We start from the raw sequence: 10,684 nt of genomic DNA, 5'->3' as shown, positions 1-10,684 counted from the left end.
AATAAAATCAGAAAAGTAATTAATAAGTTTTAAACCATCAAAAAAAGCATTTATTAGCTGCAATAAGACTACAGAGAGTCACTTCCGAAAAGAACAGTAGTGTGTGTGTGTGTGGGAGACCAACAAACCACACACAAAATTTGCTTCTTAAGACATAATCCATCGCACACACCAAAGCAATCATTAGAAGTTTGGTATATTAAAAAAATGACAATTTTTTCATTTTTTTAAAATCATCATTTAGGCGCCTATCACTGATCCAAAACAATACAAGCAGACTTTGAAGTTCAGCGGAGATACACAGGACTCGGACACACACATATATAAATGGACAAAGTGGAAGTGACAAAGTGCAGAGAGTAGCAAGAAGCTAATAATAAGAAGATAGAGAGCTAGATAGAGAGAGAGAGAGAGAGAGAATGGCTGGTGGTGGAGAAGAACCAACCAACGTATACACTGATTATAGATTGAGTATTATGAGTAGTATTTTTAATGATTGAGATTTAAGGTTTTATTTTTTAAACATGAAAAATAGTTTTAAAGTACTGATAGTGATGAAATTATATGTTTATTTTAAATTCTACAAATTAAAATATTTTTAGAAAAATAAAAGTAAAATTATATATGAGCTGTCGATTTAGATTAACTAGGACAGTCCAAATTTCAGTGCTCCGCACCTTAAAATTGGTTCCCTCCTCAGCGTGGCATTTATTATTGTAGTGAGATCTGCAACGTAACAATACAATTTCAACATATTAAATTTAAAAATTTTAATTTATGATTTTTAAATAAAAATCATTCTATTAGGAAAAAAAACACAGTTAAGTGATTTTCTTTAAACTCTATACCCTTTTAAATATTTTTCAAGAAATAAAAGTAAGAAATATTAAATCTAGAGTGTCCAAATTTTGGTACTTATTATTCATGATGAGCATCAAAATGGCAAACTATTTTCTCTGTCAAATGAGATTGGTGAGTTTTCAACGGCCAAAAGTGCCCTTTTAGTCCTCTTTCTTTATAAATTATTTTTTCAGTCCTTAGACCTTAATACCGTTAGTTCCAAATATAATGATTTTTTTCTAATAATTGTTATCATTTTAAAAGTTTAAACTTAATATGTTAGCATTCAAAAATATTTTGTCAACATTTTGTAAATGCATTAAGGTTAAAGGATTAAAATGATACTTTATAAAATTAAGAAATCAAAATGAAACTTAAATAACTAAATATGCATTTTTTTCCTTTTGAAAAATAAAAGGACAAAGATTGAGATATTATATAATCATAATAGTTATGGAGGTTCTCAGAGTCAGGACATAACCCTCTCATTTATTTATGCCACGAATTTTCCTTTTTAAGTTTCTTGAACTACATGTGATCATTTAATCATTTTGTTATTCCTTCATTTCTTTCAGAACAAGGTTCCATTGAGATCCGTTAAGGCCATCCAAGACCTGCATATCTTCATATTCATTCTAGCTGTAGTCCACGTGATCTGTTGAGTTCTCACAGTTTTCATTGGACTGCGCAAAGTGACTATGTGAGACACTTTCTGTTATAAGCTATTCCTACTCTATTTTCTTTATTTTTGAAAGATCCATCCGTTTGTTGTGTAGATACGACAGTGGAGGCACTGGACCGGTCAATTGGTGAAGATCAGAAAGTTACGTAAGTGATTCAATTATTTAATCTCAAACTATAGTCTCTTTGGTAGATGTTTTTCGAGTTCTACTTTGTAATTGTTATCTTTAGTTTTGTTTTCATGAACCATGAAACAACTGAAAATAATTAATTAATCTGACAAACAGTATCTGTTTACCTCCCATAAAAGCTATCTTTCTGAGTATTTTTCTTCTTCATTGCTCCTAACAGGCTAATTGGGTTACGGCAGTTCTGCAACCAAGGAGCAGTACTAACGATCTGATGGCTTGGTTGGTAAGTTAGTCGAATATGTTAATCCAAAACTGAGAATTGATTATATGAAGATTTTGTCTGAGTTTTAGTTGTTCATCGTCCTAATCTTGCAAGTTTCTTGTAGCATTCTTTGTGGGAGCAATTTTATGACTCTGTAAATAAAGCGGATTATGTGAACTTAAAGAATTTTTTAATAACATGGTAAGTTTAAAAGGCTATGCAATGTGAAGTTTGGTGCCTATTATTCCTTGATCTGGCTCTTTTCAAGTAGCCTCAAGTAGGGTGTGTGTGTGTGTGTCAAGATTATTGTTTTATATTTCTTTGTTTTAGACGGGCAAGAAAATAATCCGCAGCCTACTTTTCACGAACACACGATGAAGGTCCTTTTGTTGGTGTAAGGAAAGTGCTTCTGGGGATTCATTTTGATTTTAAATGTCTTTGGGAACTGACTATGTACTCATGATCATACTTTTGTTTCGTTGCAGTTGGTACCTTCGGATCTTTGTGTTTATCTTCTTCTTAATTAATGTTAATGGTATGGTTATCTAATTATTTCTCTCGGTTTTTTCTAGTTGTCAAAAAGCATTACCTTTTGTCACCAAATTCAGATATATTTAATTTAATTTCTTTGGTCTTACAGGGGGGCATACATATTTTTGGATAGCGTTTATTCCATTTCTCGTAAGTATCTTCGTAAGATTTGTTTCCCTTTTAGTGGAATTCAGCTTTAGTTAGTTTCTTGTCGACACATAATCTCACCGTGCAATTTCATCACACCAAAGACTAAATATTCTTGTTTCTGATATTTAAGATTCTTTTGATCGATACCGACGTTATCTCCCTCTCTCTCTCTACACGCGCGCGCGCGCGCGCGCACACCACTGTACTGATTTGCATCATTCTGTCAGCTTCTGCTAGCTGTGGGCACTAAGTTGGAGAATGTACTTATGCAATTAGTTCATGAACTAGCTGCAACGGATGATGCCATTGAAGGCCAATTGCATGTTGTTCGACAATCACGTTATCACTTTTGGTTTCATCGGCCTTCCTTTGTTCTCTCCTTGATTCACTTCATCCTTTTCAAGAACTCTTTTGAGATTGCATTCTTCTTCTGGATATGGGTGAGAAAATTCTATTATTTCTTTTCCTCAATCAACTTTCATTTGCGCTTCTGGATTTGACGTGATTATAATTAATATTTATATATGTATAATTTTATTGTTCATTAGCTTAAGGCTGCTTATAGCTTTGACGCCTGCGTAATGGGACAATTTGGTTACATTGTCTTCAGGCTTGTCATCGGGTAATTGCAACACTTCCTTCCCTTTTGCAATTGTGAAGTATTTTCAGGCCTGAATTATATGCTGTTAATTAGTTGTCATTAGAGTTTCACTTTAATTTGGTTGCTATCATGTAACTACTTTCAATTTGCCATTTTATGACTTTAGCCAAATTAAATGTTTAAATATACCCTACCCCGTTCGATCCTAAATATAGGAACAATTGAGATGTTTGTTATAGTCTTTAATATAAGATTTCAATTCATTTTGTCTCTTAAAATTACATGATTTTGCCCTTGGCCATCCCTATTGATTCTATGTAGTAAAAGATTCCCATAAAAACTAACTATTTTTGTAATATCTATAAGCTAGTTATCTAATTCTTATAAACAATCGTGAGACTCAAATTTTAAACTATTATTTAAAATTAAATGAAACTTTGTGGACCCATCTATATATATATATAGTTCAAAACTTCGACATTGCCTCTTTTGTCACCTATTTTATGCATCCTGAATTTTAATCTTTTCTTTCTCTTCTCCTTTGTTTTCAGGGTTTTCATTCAGGTCCTTTGCAGCTACAATACGCTACCTCTCTATGCACTCCTTACACAGGTGTGTTTGAGTTGCTGTTCAAACTGATTTGAATCCTCCCTCCACTGAAAGATATAACATTACTCTATCATTTTAGAAGCATCTTTTTTCAGTTCATTGCCACAATTAAGGAATTAAAAAACACTGTCTCTAATATTTTTTGCCATTTTGCTTGGTCAATTTTTTGAGTCTTCACCTCACCCACCTCACGGTAGTATTTTCAACAAGTTTAAATTATAGGCATGAAGCCCATAAGTTACGCAAATCATGACCCATGCAAATATCTCACCTTAGACTTCATCATCAGTAATGCATATAATCCAAATTTAGGCATCATTATTGAATTAATATGCGTTTTTAATTATCAAACAATGTGTAGATGCGAAAACTCGACTCGAGTGAGGAAACGTCTCATAAGCCTCAGAAAGAGGGCCACGGTGATGATCGTCCTTCCCAATAAGGTTCTTCATCTGTAGGACTTTGATAAATGGCTTGAGAGCTCAGCGTACCTGAGTTGTTAAGTGCTTTCGTCTTCAAAGATTGTTGAGCGCAAAATGAGTTAGTTCACGAATGTAATATATCGTTGCATATGTCAGTTTTTTTCTTTTTTCTCTTTTTATTATCTTAGTGATGAGCTGCGCTTGTGAGTATTTTTAGTCACAATGTGCGTGAAACTTTGAAAACTATAGATTGGCCTAAGAATTTAGGGATCAGAGTGCTAGTTTACTTTGTATATATGTAATTTAGCGTCTCCTCTGTACCATGGAGCGTTATAGTGTGTGTTTGTGATTTAGTTTCACATCTGTCTCCACCCAAAGACGTACTTTTAGTCGTTTCTCACCATTGAAAGTTTCTTTCTTCCGAAAAATAATGTTTTACCTCAGGCTGACCAACTCATCGCTGGCTGCCTGCCACGTCACCTTCACACCTCATCCCACACTTCTACGTTCCTGACCTTTGCGCCCTATCATCCCTAAGTATTATTGAGTTAAATGTGCTTTTTCCAATATTCGAACTTGTAACCTTATTTCGTACGTATATAATATTATTGCAGTTGAGTTAAAATGGATCCACTTATTATTATTGTGAAACTAAATATATATTATTAAATTATATTTTCAGCTGCGATGACTTGAAAGTCTGCCGGTTAAAGATTTTCTGTTAATTTTTATCAACGACTTTTTAGAGTTTTCATTGAAATATGGATTTTCAACAACAATTTTTTAGAATCCTCGAAGGGTAGACTTTCGGCGACAACTAAATATTGTTCTTGATTTTTTTTTTTGTGGCGAAAATTTTAAGGATGAATTGTCTTTTATAAATATATATTGTAGACAAGTTTTGGTTTCATTTTATTATTCATTTTTCGTAATAATTCAAATAGAATCAAATCAACATTTTGTAGCGTTAGAAAAGTCAAAAGAAAGTGATTAAAATTAAAATAACAAAAAAATTGCTTTTTAAGGAAAAATAACATTAAAATATTCTTAAAATGCTAAAAGACAAATTAGGGTGAGTAAATTTCAAAATTTTAATTAAATCTTTTATACTATTTTGGAATTTTTAAATGTGAAATGATGCAACTTCCCTTCAGTTTTCTTTTTTTTTTTAAAGAAAAAAAAAAGAATGCCACATCAACGGCCAAAGAATTTTAAAATTTCATTTTTGAAAAAGAAATTAGGGTGAGTAAATTTCAAAATTCAAAAAAGAAATTTGCTTCTTGATATATATTTTAAAAAAAATACTAAGATCATCTTTGATTTTTAAAATTTCATTTCATTTTGATTTTGGTCCTTAAAATATGTATAAACAATTTTAAACCAATCAAACGAAGTCAAATCAAATCCTATTAAAACAAATTCCTGATTTTAAATTTCAAAAATCAAAACTAAATCAGGTCAAAGTTTAGAAAATAAAGATAGCTTCAACCCTGAAAAAAATCTTACAAAATTTTTTTCAAAATTTTCCCCCTAATTTACATACCTTTCAGTCAGATCCAAAACAATACAAGAAGACTTTGAAGCTCAGTGGAGGTACACATATATTAATGGACAAAGTGGAAATGAAAAAGTGCAGAGAGTCCACAGATCAGTGGCAAGAAGCTAATAAGAAGATAGAAAGCTAGAGAGAGAGAATATAATGGCCGGAGGTGGGGAAGCAACTACCGACGTATACACTCCTACATGGGTTGTAGCTGTCGTTTACACTGTCATTGTTGGCGTTTCATATGGTCTAGAACGTCTTCTTCATCGTGCCGGAGAGCGCCGGAGGAGAAGCAAAAGACGGCCCTCTACGAAGCTCTTCAGAAAATCAAAGAAGGTTCTGTAGCTGTAACTAATAATAACTCTCAACCTTTTCTTCTTCATGAGTTCATCTAAATTAATTTTGAAAACGTTTCAGAATCTTTTCAGAGTTGATGCTGCTGGGTTTCATATCACTGCTTCTGACGGTTTCAGAGAAAAGGATCGTAAAAATCTGCGTGTCGCCGGTGTGACCAATGATATGATTCCTTGCTGGACGAAATCTAATAATCATTCTGCAACTGTCCGTCATCTTCTTGCTGCGGCGGCGCCACCATCATCTGGTGCCATAATCGAATATTGCGCTGCTCATGTAACATAACATTTCCACATTATTTCCTCACTCCAACAACAAGTCGCTGGTTATGACACTGATTATATTTAGTATTATGAATAGTATTTTTTAATGGTTAAAGTTTTATTTTTTTAATATGAAAATAGTCTTAAGTACTGATAGTGAAGAAATTATATGTTTGTTTTAAATTGGGATAATATAATTATTGGTCTTTAGAGTTTGCAGTTTGCGTTCATTTTAGTTTCAGTCCTTGAGGTTTAAAACCATCACTTTCTGGCTCCTTTGTTAAAAAATGTTAGTCCCTGTAGATTGAAAGTTTCTTGCAGCATTGTTTTTGGAAGCAATTTTGCGGGTCCGTAAATAAATCGGATTATGTGACATTAAGAAGTGAGTTTATGAAGGTAAGTTTAAAAGGGACGGCAATGTGAATTCGGTGCCTATTAATTCGGTGCCTATTAATCCTTGATCTGAAGCTCTTTTCAAGTAGCCTCTCAAGTAGGGATGTCAAGATCATGCTTTTATATTTCTGTGTTGTAGATTAGCGAGGCAAATCCGAAGTTTAATTTTCACAAATACATGATAGAAGCCCTTGAAGTTGATTTTATATATGTTTTTGGCATTAGGTAAGTGCTTCTGAGGATTCATTTTGATTTTAAATATCTTTGGGAACTGATTCTGTAATTTTGGTTGCAGTTGGTAACCTGTGGATCTCTGTGGTTATCTTCTTCTTAGTTAATGTTAATGGTATGGTTATCTAATTATTTCTCTTGTTTTCCTTGTTGTCTCCAAATTCAAATTCAGATATTTGATTTTCTCTTTGTTCTTACAGGCTGGTACGCATATTTTTGGATAGCGTTTATTCCACTTATTGTAAGTATCGTTCTAAGATTTATTTCACTTTTAGTGGAAATTTATTAAGCTTAAGGATTCATCATGTCTCACCTTTTGTTTCAACTACTTAATATTCTTGCTTAAGATTTTTCTCTAAGATTCTTTCATCCATACCCACTTTATCTCTCTCTCCTCTCTCTCTCTCGATTTATCTACACGCGCGCGCGCGCGCGCGCGCGCACACACAATTCTATTGTACTGATTTGCATTGCTCTGTCTCAGCTTCTGCTAGCAGTTGGCACTAAGTTGGAGCATGCACTTATGCTATTAGTTCGTGGGCGTAGATGCAAGCAATGCTGATAATCATTTTTTGGTTCCATCGGCCTTCCTTTGTTCTCTTATTGATTCACTTCATCCTTTTCCAGAACTCTTTTGAGCTTGCATTCTGGACATGGGTGAGCAAATTCTATATTTCTTCTCCTTAGCTTCCACTTTCATTTGCCCTTATGGGTTCACATAATTAATTGATATTTATGCATATAATCTTATATATTATTCAGCTTAAGGCTGCTTATAGCTTTGACGCCTGCGTAATGGGACAATTCGCTTACATCATCGTCAGGCTCGTTACTGGGTAACTATAACACTTTCCTTCCTTCACAATTGTGAAGTATTTTCAGGCCTGAATTATATGCTGTTAGCCATTAGAGTTTCACTTAATTTAGGCAAACCACATGTCTAGATACTATTCCCTACAATGCTAAATATAGGAAGACCTTTTGAGGGAATTAAAGTAAAATGAGGACCTGTCTACAACTGGACTTTCTAATTTATAACTAAGTTTCATATTTACAACTTGAAGGGTTCCCATTGGACACTATTTTGTGTTTTTTAGAAGGTCGATCCTCAATTCGCATTCTCCGTTAATTGGGAGTTGATTTTCTCAAGGCTGGTAGGGACTAAAATTTTTAAACCATAGAGACTATATTATTTGAAATCAAATGGAACTTTGGGAACCTATATTAGTTCATCGTCGCTCTTTTTTTTTTTTTTTACCTATTTTATGCATGCTGAAGTTTAATCTTCTCTTCCTCTTTTGTGTTGGGGTTTGAGAGTATTCAGTCAGGTCCTTTGCAGCTACAATACGCTACCTTGTATTCACTCCTTACACAGGTGTGTTTTCAATTGAATCGATCCTCTCATTGGAAGATATATTACATAGCTCTTAATATTAAGGAATATTTGAGAAATATTGTCTCTAATATTAAGGTCAATCTTTTCAATCTTCAACTAACCTCACGGAAATCTTTTCAACAAGTTTGAATTATTGGCATGAAGCCCACAATTTATGGAAATCATGAACCATATACCTCACCTTAGAATTCATCAATGCATGCAGTCGAAATTTAGGCAATATTATTATTGCATTGACGTGCTTCAATTATCAAACAATATGTGTAGATGGGAAACATTACTGCAAGGACATATTTCTTAAGCTTCAGAAAGAGGCCGAAGGTGTTGAAGGTGTTGAAATAATGGCTTCTAAAGCATGAGAGCTCAACGTACTTGAGGGTGCCTATATGTCCAAAGTAAACTGCCCTTTAGATCCTGAATTCTTAAGTGCTTTCGTCCTCAAAGATTGTTAACCGTAGAAGGAGTTTGTTCACGAATGTAATATACATATCTATATATATCGTTGAATATGTTGGTACTTTTTTTTTTCATTATTATCCTAGTGATGAGAGGTTATAAGCATTTTTAGTAATAAGGTACGTGCATGAAACTTTGAAACTATAGATTGGCCTAAGAGTTAGGGTCAAAGTTCTAGTTTCCTTTGTAAATGATGTAATTTAGTTTCTGCTTTATAACTTAGAGCCTTATAGTGTGTGTTTGTATAAATTTTGGCCAATATATGCTAGATTACTAGTTTGCTCCTTTATAGATAATTTGAGAAATTGGGTTTATGACATTGCTTAATTTTTATTTTATAATTTGTATTGAGTACGTGTTCTATATGAATATTGGGGTAATGGAAAGATAAGTTTGCTTACGATTTACTATATAATTATACATTCTTTTGAAAAATACACCTTAAAAAATAAGTTTGTCAAAGAGCTTTGGGTTTATACGTTGGTTTAGAACACGTGGTAATGGAATAGATTATTGAGGAACGGGAAGGTTACAAAAAAGAAATGTCAATTTGCACCATGCTTAGAACAAATTTACTTAGCTTGTTAAATAAGAACTCTTCTTGTAATTTTAAGAACTTTTGCATATTAATACTACTACTTCTGATGCTTAATATAAAAGCTAATTAATTAATTTGAATAGATTAAGAAAATTAGTTAAGGAAGTTACTTGTGGCAAATGAGTTGATTTTTCTAAAGTATCATTTTTAATCACGACTACTTTTGGATGGAAATCCCCCGACATGTACAATTATATGGATACTTTAGATAATGAATTACAAATTTAGGAAACAAAAAAGATTGAGATCTTATATTTCAGATCAAATCTAATCTTCAACTAGCTTTTATATTAAGAACCAAGGGTAGTATAAGGTTGGATTAGTTGTAAAATGAGAAGTTTGAAAATGTACGAGAAAAAAAATAAATGAACTTGTTAAAACTTTAATTGAACTTGTTATTTCTTTGGCAAAAAAAAAAAAAAACTTGTTATTTTTGTTGAGTTTTTCAAACTGTTCATTTTGCAAACTGATCACCTGACACATAACATTAGAAGTTACTAAATGGAATTTTTTAACAAGTTCATTTGATGTTATAAAATATTTCCTTCATACCTATTTTCATTGAACTGAAAATTGTAATTTCAATTGAAACCTTAAGCCTAGAAGTTAAATTTCAAAATCTTTTAGCCCTTCCTTTCTAACAAATAAACTACCTCTTAATGCCTATATCTGTGTATGTGTGACATTAGTTTAAGGCAGTTACTAAAACCACTATAGCTTCCATAATAAAAAGGCCTTAGTTTTATTGATATGAAATAGTTTAGTGTGGTTGATACAAATTTTATATTATGTATATGTTTTGCCAACAATATTGTGTGTGTGTGTGTGTGTGTATTGACACACTTTTTATATGTTTTATTTAATTATTAGAGAAGCTTTTAGAGTTTTGATCCATGATAAGTCACGGGAGAGATAAATTCTGGTTTCATTCTGTTTTTTCATTTTTCTTATAGTTGAAAAGGCTAAGACACAAATCTACTCATGAACTTATGCACAATGTACGTCAAATACATGTACTTTCCTGCAAAAGTAATCATAAATATTTAAAAGAGAGTAAAAATATCACAACCATTAATCCTAGTTACTTTTAACGGCGAGAGATTTCGCCTGAAAATGTTCCACAATGGAAGTTGATGGGGCCGTAGATGGCAGTGGGAGGAAAAATTTAAAGCGAAAACAAAATATTCCCAGTGGAGAGGATCTTCTTCGTCGTCAAGACGGGG

The 10,684-nt window shown here is 32.7% G+C and overlaps 1 pseudogene; it reads left to right on the top strand.

Moving 5' to 3' along the window:
* Positions 1–5,926: 5,926 nt before the first annotated feature.
* On the top strand, positions 5,927–8,766 carry LOC114734779 (MLO-like protein 1; annotated as a pseudogene).
* The last annotated feature ends 1,918 nt before the right edge of the window (positions 8,767–10,684 follow it).

This window comes from Neltuma alba, unplaced genomic scaffold, assembly GCF_004799145.2.
Source record: "Neltuma alba isolate B1F8T4 unplaced genomic scaffold, ASM479914v2 tig00013144_pilon, whole genome shotgun sequence".
In the NCBI taxonomy this organism is placed as follows: domain Eukaryota; kingdom Viridiplantae; phylum Streptophyta; class Magnoliopsida; order Fabales; family Fabaceae; genus Neltuma; species Neltuma alba.
This window is presented reverse-complemented; position numbering and strand designations above follow the sequence as displayed.